We start from the raw sequence: 6,432 nt of genomic DNA, 5'->3' as shown, positions 1-6,432 counted from the left end.
GTCCCTGCTTAGCAGGAGTGAGATTCTGAGTTCAAACTTGGTACTACCTAAGATGATATGATTATTTATTTTAGTACATAAGGAAACAAGACCAAAAAGGCTAGTAATGGGTGAGTCCATTTCACACTCTGTTCTGTGTCACGCATTAGCTCGCAAAGACTGGCTGAGAACCCTCTGAAACCTTCCTTCCTCCTCTGTTCTGATTATCCCAATAACACCTCTACCTAAAACTTTATCTATTTGTCTCTTGTTGTTCCAAAAGATAGGTTCTTCGTATGTGTGTGTGTATTTGTTTATTTTCAAGTCCTGGGGTTTGAACTCAGGGCCTGGGCACTGTCCCTGAGCTTCTTTTGCTCAGGGCTAGCCCTCTACCACTTGAGCCACAGAGCTACTTCCAACTTTTTCTGTGTATGTGGTACTGAACCCAGGGCATCATGCATGCTAGGCAAGCACTCTACCACTAAGCCACCTACCCAGCCCCCTCCTATTATTATTATTATTATTGGGTCCAGTCGTGGGGCCTGAACTCTGGGCCTGGGTGCTGTCCCTCAGCTCTTCAGCTCAAGGCTAGTGCTCTACCACTTGACCACAGCACCACTTCCAGCTTTTTTCTTTTTGCTTATGTGGTGCTGAGGAATTGAACCCAGGGCCTCATGCATGCAAAGCAAGCACTCTACCACTGAGCCACCTTCCCAGCCCCTATTATTATTATTATTTGGCGGGGGCAGGGTTCAGTCGTGAGGCCTGAACTCTGGGCCTGGGCGCTGTTCCTCAGCTCTTCAACTCAAGGCTAGCACTCTACCACTTGAGCCACAGGGCACTTCTGTGTATGTGTACTGAGGAATGAAAACCAGGGCTTCATGCATGCTAGGCAAGAACTGTACCACTAAGCCACATTCCAAGCCCTGGTGCTGCTTCTCCTTCTCCTTCTCCTTCTTCACCAGAACATTTATTGTATGGCTAATCTTTTAAACTCTCTGGATGCTGCAAGAGCTGCTCTCTTGGGTTTGGGTGTTGTTTGTTCATGGAATCCATGCCTGAATCTGCGATAGACAGTTTTTAGGTGCCTCATCCGACCTGTCCCGGTACTGTTTTGTCTCTTAGCCTTGGCACTCCAGTTATCCTTTCTCTTGCGTTTTGCAGGGTGGCCACATTTGCCACACGTCGACTTCTGAAGGTGGTAGGCCTTAGAACCGCCGCAGTGGCGCAAAGTGCGCGTCTTCCTGCACCGCTTTCCAAAGGATGATGCTCCCTTCGCCATCGAGCTGTTTGGTTTTTCTGACTTGAGTGTTTTCTGTTTTGTTTTATTGGTCGTGGGGCTTGAACTCAGGGCCTGGGGACTGTCCTTGAACTCTTTTGCTCACGACTAGTGCTGTTCCACAACTCCACTTCGTTTTCTGGTTATTAACTGGAGATAAAGAGTCTCATGGACTTTCTTACCCAGGCTGGCTTCCAACTGCAGTCCTCAGATCTTAGACTCCTGGATTACGGGAGTAATTCACCACTCTGGTGGCTTGGGAGTGTGGGTTTTTTTTCTTTTTTCTTCAATCACTGCATTCTCACTATGTTCAAACTTGAGTATGCACCAGAATGCTCTGAAAGACTGATAAAAATTCAACCTTATGGAGCCTAGCTCCATTGTTTCTGACTTGGTATAATTGAAGGGTATTTCTTTTTCTTTTCTTTTTCTTTTTTTCTCCTGTCAGTTGTGGGCTTGTACTCGGGGCCTGAGCACTGTCTTTGAGCTTTATTGCTCAAGGCTAGAACTCCACCACTTTGAGCCACAGCACCACTTCTGGTTTTCCAGTGGTTAATTGAAGATAAGAGTCTCACAGACTTTCCTGCCCTAGCTGGATCTGTGATCCTCAAATCTCAACCTCCTGAGTAGCTAGGATTATAGACATGAGCCACAGGTGCCTGGATTGTTTGAAGTGTATTTCTTAAAAGTTCCCAGGTAATTTAAGTGGTACTCATTTGGAGATCGTATGTTGACAACTAAGGGCTTGGAATGACCTAGATAGGAAAATGGATAAATATCTGCTGACTGAATTAATTCATCTACTTGACAACTATATTGTTCTTCTTGAATTCCTTCAAAAATTGAATAAATGAAGTATTCCTTACATTATTATTTTCAGATATCTTTGGGGGAACTGTTCTTCACTCATCAGAGAAGTTAAGAATCCAAGATTGAGCCAGGCACCAGTGGCTCATGCCTGTAATCCTAGTTACTAAGGAGGCTGAGATCTGGGGATCATGGTTCAAAGTCAGCCCAGGCAGGAAAATCTGTGAGATTCTTATCTCCAATAAACCACCAGAAAACCAGAAGTGGCGAGATTGCTCAAGTGGTAGAGCACTAGCCTTGAGCTGAAGAGCTGAGGGACAGCACCCAGGCCCAGAGTTCAAGCCCCACAAGTGAAAAAAAAAATCTAAGATCAGGCTGGGAATGTGGCTTAGTGGTAGAGTGGTCACCTAGCATGCATGAAGCCCTAGGTTCAATTCCTCAGTACCACATAAAGAGAAAAAACCAGAAGTGGCATTATGGCTCAAGTGGTAGAGTGCTAGCCTTGAGAAAAAGAAGCTCAGTGACAGTGCCCAGGCCCTGAATGCAAGCTCCAGGACTGGCAAAAAAAAAAAAGAAAAAAAGAAAGAAAGATCATATTTTAGCAGTGATTAAATGGGGTGAGCTAGGAAAATGAAACTTTAATCCACCTTTTATTGTGGTAAAATATTCATAGCATGAAATTTATCTTCTTTTGTGCCATTACTGGTGCTTGAACTCAAGGCCTGGGCACTGTTGCTTAGCTTTATTGCTCAAGGTTGATATTCTATCATTTGAGCCACAGCTCATTTCTAGTTTTTTGCTGGTTGTTTCATGAACTTTTATGCTTGGCTGGCTTTGAACCACAAGCCTGTTTTCAGTCTCCTGAGTAGCTAGGCTTACAGGTGTGAGCCAACGGAAATTGGGGACTAGTATATGCTTAATACATGCTCTACCTCTGAACTATACCCCCAGCCTTAAGCATTTTCAAATATAGGGTTCAGTAGTAATCAGTACACAGACGTTGCTATGCAGCAAACTGAAACGCTATGCCATTGACCAACAACTCTTCGTTTCTCCTATCCTCAGGAAACCTTTTATTCTATACATAAACTTGTGCCCAGCTAACGTGAGTCTGTATTTGGAATTAGCAATCTGTATTGTCAATTTTTGTTGAGTGCCACAATCCATCACTCACCCACCCAGAAACTTGGAAATTGCCCTTGAGTTTTCTCTTGCCCCTCAAACTTTAGTCATACAATCAGTCTTGTTTATGAAGTTCATAAATGACAAAAAGGGAAACATCTGGATTGTTAATTTTGCAGAGCTCAGACTAAAGCCATTTTAACGAGGCTTTGTGAGTTTAGGTAAGGTACTTATTTTCTCAGAACCTTGATTTACTTATATATTTACTTTTATAACTGGAAACATTGGATCAGATCTTGGCTCTCGAATGGCATTGGGCTAGGTGTGTGGCTGAATGGTGGAGCACTGACTAACCTGCTTTCCACTTCAACAGGGGAAAAAAAAGGTAAGTCAAATGGGTTTTATTAGCAAGTACCTTGAAGTATATAGTACTGTACATAAAACACTTTGTAGTACTGGGCTGGGAAGGTGGCTCAGTGGTAGAGCGCTTGCCTTGCATGCTCGAGGCCCTGGGTTCGATTCCTCAGCACCACATAAGCAAAAAGAAAAAAGCCGGAAGTGGCGCTGTGGCTCAAGTGGTAGAGCGATAGCCTTGAGCTGAAGAGCTGAGGGACAGCGCCCAGGCCCAGAGTTCAGGCCCCACGACCGGACCCAAAAAAAAAAAAACCACACTTTGTAGTACTGACACTGTGAGAGAGAGAGAGAGAGAGAGAGAGAGAGAGAGAGAGAGAGAGAGAGAGAGAGAGAGAGAGAGAGAGAGAGGAAAGAGAGAGACACAGAGAGAGAGAGGACAGAGAGAGAGAGGAAAGAGAGAGACAGAGACAGAGAGAGAGAGGAAAGAGAGAGACAGAGACAGAGACAGAGAGGAAAGAGAGCGACAGAGACAGAGAGACAGAGAGGCAGAGCGACTGAGAGACCGATAGACATACACACAGAGAGAGAATATATGGGGTTTGTCTTGAATTTAGGGCCTTGAACTCTAGCTTGACCTTTTTCTCAAGACTGGTAATCTACAATTTGAGCCACAACCTGACTTCCTGCTTTGGGCTGATTAATTGGAGTCATGAGTCTCTCAGATTTGTCAAACCTGATCCTCAGATCTCCACTTCCTGAGTAGCTAGGATCATAGGTATGAACCAGGTAGGTTCTAAACTCTAACACACACGTAACAAAGAGGTAACTGCCACAGCTTCTGCTCTTGTGATTGTGTGTCACTGGTGGCTGCCGAACCAGTGAGACCTGAGTGGGTACACTGATCAAAATTCAGAAGTATCATCTGTACAGTGAGTGTCATGTGAGGTTGATCACACTGGCCACCAATTCTCAGAAAGGCATCAGATTATATCTAGATGAGGTGGTGCTGTTGAACTCAAAATTGGAAAGTGAGCCATTTGTGATGGATGGCTAAGAAAATGAGCTTAGTCGCACTGTAAAAACTAAGCCCACAAGTAACAAGTGTGGACAGCTTGAATCAAGTGTTACAAATAATCTGGGAAGCATTCAATTAATAGCTAGTGAAAAGATGGTTCTACCATGTTCTATGCAGCGCTCTAATGTTGTGCAGTCTACGACCCACACAGCCATACTGAGCACTTTTAGTGACAGTCAGTGGATTAAAGGAAAGTATAAACATCTTGCAGAATATTCCAAATTAAGTAGGAGTAGGATGGACTTCTGTGATCACCCAGGGTGGAAGGTTTAGATTACTGTTACTTGAATATAGACTTGAAGGCATAAGTAGTTACATATAGGGGCTCTGGTTTATGTATGGACAGCTGTGCATTTACTGGACACAATGGCCACCCCCTCCTTAAGTAAATGAGAGTAGAAAGATAGGCTTTCTCCCTAGGCTAAGAGCTGGGATGACACCGCTGGTTGTGGTGGCTTATGCCTTTAATCCTTGCTACTCAGGAGGCTGAGATCTGAGGTTCAAGCTTGGAAGCCAGCTCAGGGCAAGAAAGTCTTTGAGAATCTAATTTCCAATTAACTATCAAAAAGCTGGAAGTGGAGCTATGGTTCAAGTGGTAGAGTGTTAGCTAGACTTGAGCAAAAAAGTTCAAGGGACAGTGCACAGGCCCTGAGTTCAAGCTCCAGGACCAGCACCAAAAAAAAAGACAGTTATATAACACTAAATAGATGTATTTGCTTTTCCAGACAGGTATGAATTTTTGGTGGGATTTGGGGGCTGGAATTGGGTCTTGAGACAGAACCCCTCAGTGGTTCACCTCAGTGCTAGTCCTCCTAAGGTCTCAGTTCAGGAATCAGGGAAGGAAGACCTAGTTCAAGAGTCAATGGTTCTGAGCTTAGTGGGTATCTGTGTTTCCTTCTTTTCTTTGCTCTCTACCATGCCTCCCCCAGTACCATACTACCATACTAGGAGTTGAACTCAGGGCCTCATGTGTGCTAGGCAAGTATTCTACCACTGAGCTACTACAACCCTAGTCCTTTTTAAATTTTATTTTGAGAGTCCCACTAAATTTCCAAGGCTGGACTCAAATTCATGATCTTCCTTCTTCCAACTCCCTAATAGGATTACAGGTACATACCATCACACACAGTCCAGAGTTTCTTATAAGCCTATGTGGTGTGTGTGTGTCGGGGGGGGGGGGGGGCTGAGCTGGAAGTCCAGAGGCCCAGAGCTCTAGGCAAGTCCATACTAGAATGCAGGGCCTTCCAGTCTTCTTGTTGGTTCTCCAATACTCCTCCAGAACTAGATTACCAGGGCCAACAGAGCTGACCAGGTACTCCCAGGCAAGTACATAGACAGTAGCAAAGGCCAGAGAGGAGAAAACAACTCCTTCCTTTCTCCTCTTTGTGTTTATAAAAGTTTTTTCTGGAGAAATGGAGTGGGAGCCCGAATAGAGGAAGCCTGTGGCATTTTATTAAAGGTGTGTGTGTGTGTGTGTGTGTGTGTGTGTGTGTGTGTGTGTGTGTGTGTGTGTGTGTGTGTAAGAGAGAAGTGCATTGAAAAATGAATGTGTCTCTTTTCCAATTTCCCCATTACTCCCACCTCCCAGGCCTGCTCATCTGTGCAGGTGGACCCAGGGCTTGTCATTAAGTCTCCGTCTCTGACACCTCTGCAGCCTCCAAGCCCCAGGCGCTCAGCCTCTGCCTTCCCTCCCCCTTGCAGCTTCGTGCAACTGCGCAGCACCCCTGAAGCTGCTCCCTCCCACCCCAGCACTGGCTCTGAGAATCAGCAATCAGTGCTTCACCAAACAACCCCCTGCCCTTTTCCAACCCCACCC

The 6,432-nt window shown here is 45.1% G+C and overlaps 1 pseudogene; it reads right to left on the bottom strand.

Moving 5' to 3' along the window:
* Positions 1–949: 949 nt before the first annotated feature.
* On the bottom strand, positions 950–1,261 carry LOC138817990 (large ribosomal subunit protein eL37 pseudogene; annotated as a pseudogene).
* Positions 1,262–6,432: the final 5,171 nt, after the last annotated feature.

This window comes from Dipodomys merriami, unplaced genomic scaffold (genome assembly GCF_024711535.1).
Source record: "Dipodomys merriami isolate MVZ:Mamm:240054 unplaced genomic scaffold, mDipMer1.0.p SCAF_71, whole genome shotgun sequence".
In the NCBI taxonomy this organism is placed as follows: domain Eukaryota; kingdom Metazoa; phylum Chordata; class Mammalia; order Rodentia; family Heteromyidae; genus Dipodomys; species Dipodomys merriami.
Note: the sequence above shows the minus strand (reverse complement) of the source record. Positions and strands in the feature narration are given on the sequence as shown.